This window comes from Dryobates pubescens, chromosome 16 (assembly GCF_014839835.1).
Source record: "Dryobates pubescens isolate bDryPub1 chromosome 16, bDryPub1.pri, whole genome shotgun sequence".
Classification (NCBI taxonomy): Eukaryota; Metazoa; Chordata; class Aves; order Piciformes; family Picidae; genus Dryobates; species Dryobates pubescens.
In genome coordinates, this window is record NC_071627.1 from 6,986,360 (window position 1) to 6,994,567 (window position 8,208).

Consider the following 8,208-nt stretch of genomic DNA (forward strand, 5'->3'; position numbering starts at 1 on the left):
TTCCAGCAGCCAAGCACATGTGGTGTTGAGATGCCAAATGTTCATGACCAGCAGAGAGATGTCATCATTCCAGGGAAGCTGTGGGATGGATCCATTCTGGCATGATGGCTCAAGGAGAGCTCCCATGCCAGTCAGCAGGAATCTTCTCCTTCCGTAGAGAGCTGAGCATAGCTGGGTGAAGAAGCTTAGGAAGACTTAGCTTCCTCCCCTCTCCTCCCAAAAGAAACACTGAGATGCATTATTATTTTAATCCTCTTGCATGACCTAGGAGACCTCCATAGCTCCAGAAAACAGAAGGTCTGACTGGTTTTTACTGGAAATGTTTACATTCCTCAAACTGGTGACAGTTATTTCCGTGCACATGAGGCATAAACTTCATCTACACCCCTTTTAGACTCGCTTTGGGACTGTCTGACACTTTGACCTTCCCTGACTCCCAGTAGCAGGGTAAATTTCCCACTGGGTCTCTGTAAGCCAAGCTTAGAATCACAGAATTGTCAGGGTTGGAAGGGACCTCAAGGATCATCCAGTTCCAACTCCCTTGCCATGGGCAGGGAAACCTCAAACCGGATCAGGTTGCTCACAGCTACATCCAGCCTGCCCTTAAAAACCTCCAGGCATGAGGCTGCCACCACCTCCCTGGGAAACCTGTGCCAGTGTCTCACCACCCTCATGGGGAAGAACTTCTTCCTAACATCCAAGCTGAATCTACCCACTTCTAGTTTTGTTCCATTACCTCCAGTCCTATCACTCCCTGACACCCTAAAAATTGCCTCCCCAGCTTTCTTGTAGCCCCCTTCAGATACTGGAAGGCCACAAGAAGGTCTCCTGGGAGCCTTCTCTTCTCCAAACTGAACAACCCCAACTCTCAGTCTGTCTCCATAGCAGAGCATCTCCAGCCCTCTGCTCATCCTCGTGGCCCTTCTCTGGACACCTTCCAGCACCTCCAGATCCTTCTTGTAAGAGGGGTTCCAGAACTGGACAGAGGGCTCCAGCTTGGGATGATGTCCTTGGATTTTACTGTGTGATGTCCTTGGCAGCTGAGAGCATGATGGGCCTGGAAATTGCACCAACTGAGGGACCTGGGGTTTAGTCTTAAGAAATTCTTGTAAGGAAACCACAGATTAGCAGAACATGTGTTTTCCAGTCATCTGAAGGAGGTGTCATCTGATACCTTCTCTTCTGCTGCCTTCCTGTTTGAAACCTGAAACTGGAAGTCCTCAGGGATAAAAGTGTTGATTGTAGGCTGGAAAAAAAAGAGTAATAAAAGAAGCATATCCATTTTAAAGAAAATAAATGAAAGAAGCTGAGAGAGAAATGGTGACTTTGAGAGGGCAAAAAGAGGATCAGACAGCCACACTTTCCTGGATGGATCCTCTCATTTCCCTCACCCTTTCAACAGTCATGTGGAAATGATGGTATTTGAAGACTTCAGACATTTGTCAGCAGTTTCTGGATATTTCAGAGCCTGGTCAAAGCAGCAGCTTTGATTTTCAGACATGTCTTAGCAAGAGAGGGAGTCATTGAGAGTGTGTAGGTCATCTGTGTCATGAGTGTGTGTGTGGATTTCTGTCCTGGATGGAGATCTGGGAGCCTGTGCTGGATCAGCAAGGGCTGATGTACCAAAGGTGGCTGTGATACCAGAGGCACTCTACTCATCTTCCACAAGATTTTAGCCTCTCCTGCTTAGGGACATGGTTTAGTGGTGACCTGGTAGTGATTGGACTTTAAAGGTCTTGTCCAATCAAAACTCACATTGGCCTGAAATTGTGCCAGGGGAGGTTTAAGTTGGAGATGAGGAACAATTTCTTTGCTGCGAGAGTGGTCAGGGATTGGAACAGGCTGCCCAGGGAGGTGGTGGAGTCCCCATGCCTGGAGGTGTTCAAGAAACCTGTGGCCACGGCACTTGATGACATGGTTTAGTGGTCATGGTGGTGCTGGGTTGATGACTGGATGGGATGATATTAGAGGCCTTTTCCAACCCAAACACTTCCCTGATTCCATGATTCCCTGGCTTCTCTTGGGTACCCAGGAAGGCTTTTCTGCTCAAGCCAGCCTCAGCGATGACATATCGGTAGCGCTGGGATTTCACAGTCTGTGAAGCAGATGGGTCAGGTGCTGTGGACTGTGCAAGCCATTGGAATCTGAAGAATTTGGGCTAATATTTACATCAGGAGTTTACCTTTGATAAGGAGCAGGTCATTCACGAGCAGGTACATGACATAACAGTGGTCGGTTCGTCATGCTGTTTGCTCTGCGTCTCGCGCGCTGGCCGCTCTCGCTGCTTGGGGAGCAGCTGCACCACGGAGCCTCGATACGGGTGAAGAGCTGTGGGTTGCTCCTTCAGTTCCATGCAGCTCATCTCTGTGAGAGGGAACTCTGGCAGGAATAGCTCTGGGCTAGAAATAGCTATTTGAAGCTGGGAAAGGACTTCCTGAAAGCAGGGTGGAGTGAGGTGGGGGTTGGTCTCTCCTCCCAAGTTGCCAGCAAGAAAATTCAATTTAAGAAGGACATCAAGATGCTTGAATGTGTCCAGAGAAGGGCAGTGAGGCTGGGGAGAGATCTGGAGCACAGCCCTATGAGGAGAGGCTGAGGGAGCTGGGGTTGTGTAGCCTGGAGAAGAGGAGGCTCAGGGGAGACCTTATTGCTGTCTACAGCTACCTGAAGGGTGGTTGTAGCCAGGTGGGGGTTGGTCTCTTCTCCCAGGCAGCCAGCACCAGAACAAGAGGACACAGTCTCAAGCTGTGCCAGGGGAAGTTTAGGCTTGAAGTGAAGAGAAAGTTCTCCCCAGAGAGAGTAATTGGCCATTGGAATGTGCTGCCCAGGGAGGTGGTAGAGTCACCATCCCTGGAGGTGTTCAAAAAAGGATTGGATGTGGCACTTGGAGCCATGGTTTAGTTGTCAGGAGGTGTTAGATAATAGGTAATAGGTTGGACTTGATGATCTCTGAGGTCTTTTCCTAGCTGGATGGTTCTGTGTAACAGGAGTAAATGGCTCAAGTTGTACCAGGGGAGGTTTAGGTGGGGCATTGGGAACAATTTCTTTGCTGTGAGAGTGGTCAGGGATTGCAACAGGCTGCCCAGGGAGGTGGTGGAGTCCCCATCCCTGGAGGTGTTCAAGAAACATGGATGTGACACTTGGAACATGGTTTAGTGGCCATGGTGGTGTTGGGTTGATGGTTGGATTTGATGATCTTAGAGGCCTTTTCCAACCTTAATCATCTAAGTTTTCCACATGCCAACCTGTTGGCAGGGCATCACCTTCATCTCAGGTGGTTTGGAGGAGAAATCCTGGCTGGTTTTCTGGAGTGACCATTCCAGTCTCACATGAAGGCATGAACTCTGCTTGTGTTCCTTAAGGAAAATGCTCCTCCTTGCTTCTGGTGGAAAGATCATGCTTGAAGGGAACTGCACAAGCATGCAAGGGTTCTGCATGGCTGTGCTTGGTGCTGGGACTCTTTGTCCTGGGTTGTGTAGGAAAAAAAAATCAGAGACTTGATGAAGAAAATCCCTGTGTTTCTGAGGAGTGAGCCATTGTATATCACTAGAGGTGAGTTATGGATCGATTAGCAGCACCTAAACACAGCCTAAATAAGGTCAAACAAGAGCCTACTCTGAGGAGAAGAAAGGTTGCCTATAGAGGAAGGGTACCTTGTTAACTGCCTGCAGTCTAGAATCGGTGGTGTGCCTCGGTGCAGAGTTAATTTGCCACAGAGACATGAGGCTTTGACCTCCTAAACTGGTCAGAAGGAATTCAGGGTTGTGCAACACAAAGCAGCTCCCCCTGGCACTGAGAGCTTGAGGAAGTGCCTGGTGTGAGACGTCAGGAGGACTTGAACCTGCACCGAACGCTGGGGCTGGTGTTTGGTCGTGTACCTGAGCTGAGAAAAGGTACAGCTCGTGCTGGAACAGTGGGAATTTCCTGGCACTGCCTTCTTACTACTACTTCCCACCCCTATTATTTTCATGGAGGAAACTTGGAACAGCTCTCTAAGACATGACATCATTGTCTTAGCCCGGAGACAGCCCAGCCTCACGTACGCAGCGTCCTGGCTCATCCAGGTTTTGTTCTTCCTCAGCCATCAGCCTGCTGGGAAGTGTCAGACAAGTGCCATTCCCTATGGACACCCTGCTTCTCCTCTGTGATCTTGCTGATCTCAGCTCCCTAAAGCACAGGTTGTGTGCTCTGCATCTGCAGACTGCTCTGCAGAGAGGGCTGAGTTCTGGGTTGGGTGTCCTAGGTAGTACTGGAGCACACATCCTGCCAGGAGAGGCTGAGAGAATTTGGGCTGTTCAGCCCAGAGGAGAGATGGCTCCAGGGAGACCTTAGAGCTGCATTTCAATATCTGCAGGGGATCTACAGGAAGGCTGGGGAGGGGCTGTTCAGAAGGGATTGTGGTGATAGGACCAGGGGCAGTGGTTTGAAACTGGAGCAGGAAAGATTTAGGCTGGCCATCAGGAGGAAGTTCTGCACAGTGAGGGTGGTGAGACACTGGAACAGGCTGCCCAGGGAGGTGGCTGAAGCCCCATCCCTGCAGACATTCAGGATCAGACCTGCTGTGCCTCTGGGCAGCCTGATCTAGTTGGAGGTGTCCCTGCTGACTTGCAGGGGGGTTGCACAAGATGACCTTTGAGGGTCCCTTCCAACCCAATGCACTCTGTGAATCTGTGGAGCAAATATAATAAATCAGTGGGTGGAAGCCACGTTTGCCTTTTGGGGTTTTTGAAAGGAAACAAACAAACTTTGGACCTTCCTAGGTTGCTTGTGGCTTCACTCCTTCCTTGGGCATGGAGTGACATGTCATCAATGCATCACCTTTGGTGTTCTTGGTTCTGATAGACTTTTAATTTAACTTCCTCCTCCCCACCCCCCCCCCCACCCCCCCTTCAGAGGTTTACAAAGAAAATATTGTGAGCCTGTCTGGAATGTGCACGTTGTATTCCAGCCTTGCCAGGGCATTTCTGCAACCCAGAGTAGTCCATGAGAGTGCTCTACCACCTACCATCTGAGGAGAACAATAAGGGCATTGTTAGTGTCAGCTGGCTTTTAAGTGCAGCAATGTTTTTCTTTTTCCAAGTGAAGGAGAAGGTGGTTTGCACATAGGTCCTTAAATATGTGGATGTGAACATTGTGCTTCCAGGGCTTAGGAAACATCTCTCTCCCTAGTATCAGGTGATAGGATGAGGGCAAATGGCCTGAACTTGTGCCAGGGGAGGATTAGGTTGGAGATTAGGAACAATTTCTTTGCTGCAAGGGTGGTCAGAGATTGGAACAGGCTGCCCAGGGAGGTGGTGGAGTCCCCATCCCTGGAGGTGTTCAAGAAACCTGTGGGGACATGATTTAGTAGTCATGGTGAGGACAGTTGATGGTTGGACTGGATGAGCTCAGAGAGCTTTTCCAACCCCAAAGATTCTATGAATGCAACCCCATCACTGAACAAGGGCAGACCTGAATTCACAGCTACTGTGCAACCATTCATTCATCTTTAAGATGCTGAAGTTCTCAGTGTGTGAGGGACCAGCCTCACCTCTCCCCATGGACACAGCCAGGCTGGTGGCACTTTGGTGTGGTGGTCAGCCTGACAAAAACACAGGAGGTCTGGGCTGTCCTTGGGTGTGCAGCTTGTACCTTTGTGTGCAGATCTAAGGAACTCCAGGTCTGTGTTAAACAGAGGAGGTGAGAGGTCTGCCACTGAGGTATTTTTACAGGGAAAGAAGTTTGGTCCAAATGCACCTAGTGATCCTCCAGCAGTGGCAGTGGTGGTGTTAGGTTAATGGTTGGACTTGATGATATAAGAGGGTTTTTCCAACCCAAACAATTCTCTGACTCTATATGACAGGGTTTCCCTGAGATGAGCTTTAGCAGACTTCTGGAGAAGACTGTGTGGATGTTCTGAGGAGCTTCAGTTCTCATTGGTTTCACTCACTTTGAGGATGTGAAATTAGGAACTTGGTCTTGAGCAAAAGAAAAATGCAAAACTCTGAGCCCTGCAAGAGTGGCTCTGGAGGACAGCCAACAGGTGGTGGGGAAAGTCCTCTTGCTTATCCAGCACTTTCTTCACAGAGCACAAGGAATGGCTGCAGGCAGCTTCAGACAGGCAGTCTCAGACAGGAGGAGGAGATGGAGGAGGGAATGTCCCCCGAGCCGTTGTCCTCCTGCACCTGGCACAAATGAGGGCTTGGTGCTTGCTGCTGCTGTTTCCGAGTCAGATGTCCTGACCTCATCTTCTAAGATACTGAAATGATATTTCCTGCTATTTCTGGTATCATCACAAAAAACTTGAGACAAAAATTCTCCACTGTGCTGCTGACCTCACTGCAAATGATGGACTAGAGGAACTTTAAGGTCCCTTCCACCCCTGCCATCCTATGGTCAAATCACAGAGAGGGAGCTTGAAATAATGAGGGAAAAGAGGTCTTGGGCAACCAAGAGAGTTCTTGTCTTGATAAACACCAATCACAGCACAACTGTGTTTAGATTCTACACTTAGCTGTCAAAAGTTGGAGCCAAATTCTAGCTGTAAATCAAGGTGGCTCTATTCACTCCAGTGGAGTGGTGCCAGCACATCCCAGACACAGACTTGGCTCAGTCTATTAATAGCAACAGAGGAACAGCAGAGCTGCTTGGAGGGGTTCCACTGGAACACAAGAAGAATGGCAGAGGAATCTGCCTTCTGGTTCCGTTGTGGGATGTGGTTCCCACAGGGGTTGGTCCCCAGCACCTCCAGAGACCACCCAGCTTGCATAGCTCAGTGCTGGGCCAGGTTCTCAGGTGCAGTTTGATGTCACAGCAGCGTGATAGCAACTGTGGTACAGCCCCAGGCTGCATTTAGTGTCACTGCAATTATCCTCTCTGCTGCTTTTCTTTCTCTTCAGGGAAATCCAAGTTTTTTCCCTTTCACCAGGCACCTGAGCTTTTTATTTCTTGAAGTTCTTTGTGGTGGAGAGGATGGGGAATGTCATCACCAGCCACTGATGCTTCGTATTTCCTCTGTGACCCTGTTAGTCAGGTATGGACAATTAAATTCCACAGCTGCATTTTAGATCATCTCTTAAAGGCAGAACTTCTCCAGGCGTCCTGGAAGCCATTTCTGACTGAAGTTTCCAACAGCTCCCAGCAGAAATTCCCACTGCCTGGCATAACTCTGCTTTCTCTTCCCAGAAACCCCTTACTTTCTTCACTGTGCCCCACCAGTCCCAGCTCTCTTCATAGATTAACTTGTGTGTTTTGGCTCAGCCCCAGCTCTTCCTTTGGCTCCAAATGAATGATACCAGGACTGTCTTTGAAACAAGGCAGGAATGTGAAGCTCTTTGATTAAGTAGCAATCTGAGCCCTGGGACCTCTCTCTCTGCCAGCTTTAGGAGGCTGCACTGCAGAAGTAGAGTACTGGGAAGATGAAGGTCTGGGGAGTTGAACCTGTTTGAAGGAATCAGACCTGCAACAATCTGGTGGGATCTGGGAACAGTTTGCATCGTGTCAGAAGGTTTTACTTCTCACTGAAGGTTTTCAAGACTGTTTTGGGTTCCTTAAGAAAAATGTGGCAAGCAGGTTGAGGAAGGTTCTCCTCCCCTTCTGCTCTGCCCCAATGAGGCCATATCTGCAGTACCTGGGTCCAGTTCTAGGCTCCTCAGTTCAAGGGAGACAGGGAACTGCTGGAGAGAGTCCAGTTGAAGGCTCCAAAGCTGCTGAGGGGCCTGGAGCATCTCTGTGAGGAGCAAAGACTGAGAACCCTGGGGCTGTTGAGCCTGGAGAAGAGCAGCCTCAGAGGGAATCTGATCAATGCTCAGCAAGGAATAAGGGTAGGAGGCAAGAGGCTGGAGCCAGATTCTTGTCAGCAGCATCTGAGCTGGGATTTTCAACCCCTTGGATTTATTTTTAGGCAGTCTCAGAAACTAGACTTGATTGTGGCCCTTGATGTTTTGCAATCAGGTTGAGAGGGCACCTTCTAATTTTACTTGTAGTCTTTTAGATTTAAATGAAGATCTAAAGACCTGGTTGCTCTGTTTCTGATAGAAAAAAAGAATTATCCTTGCAAGATCCTGATAATTAATGAAGCCAGAAATTAGCTTTAGTTACTCTAAATACTGTTTTCAGGTTCTCCTCTTGAGTGTGTGTGTGTGATGCTTGCTGCCTGACCTCCCCAGGTGCCATCAGAATCCTCCCACTGAGCCTTTTTCATCTGTTTTTCTTTCTTTCTTCTTTTTTTTT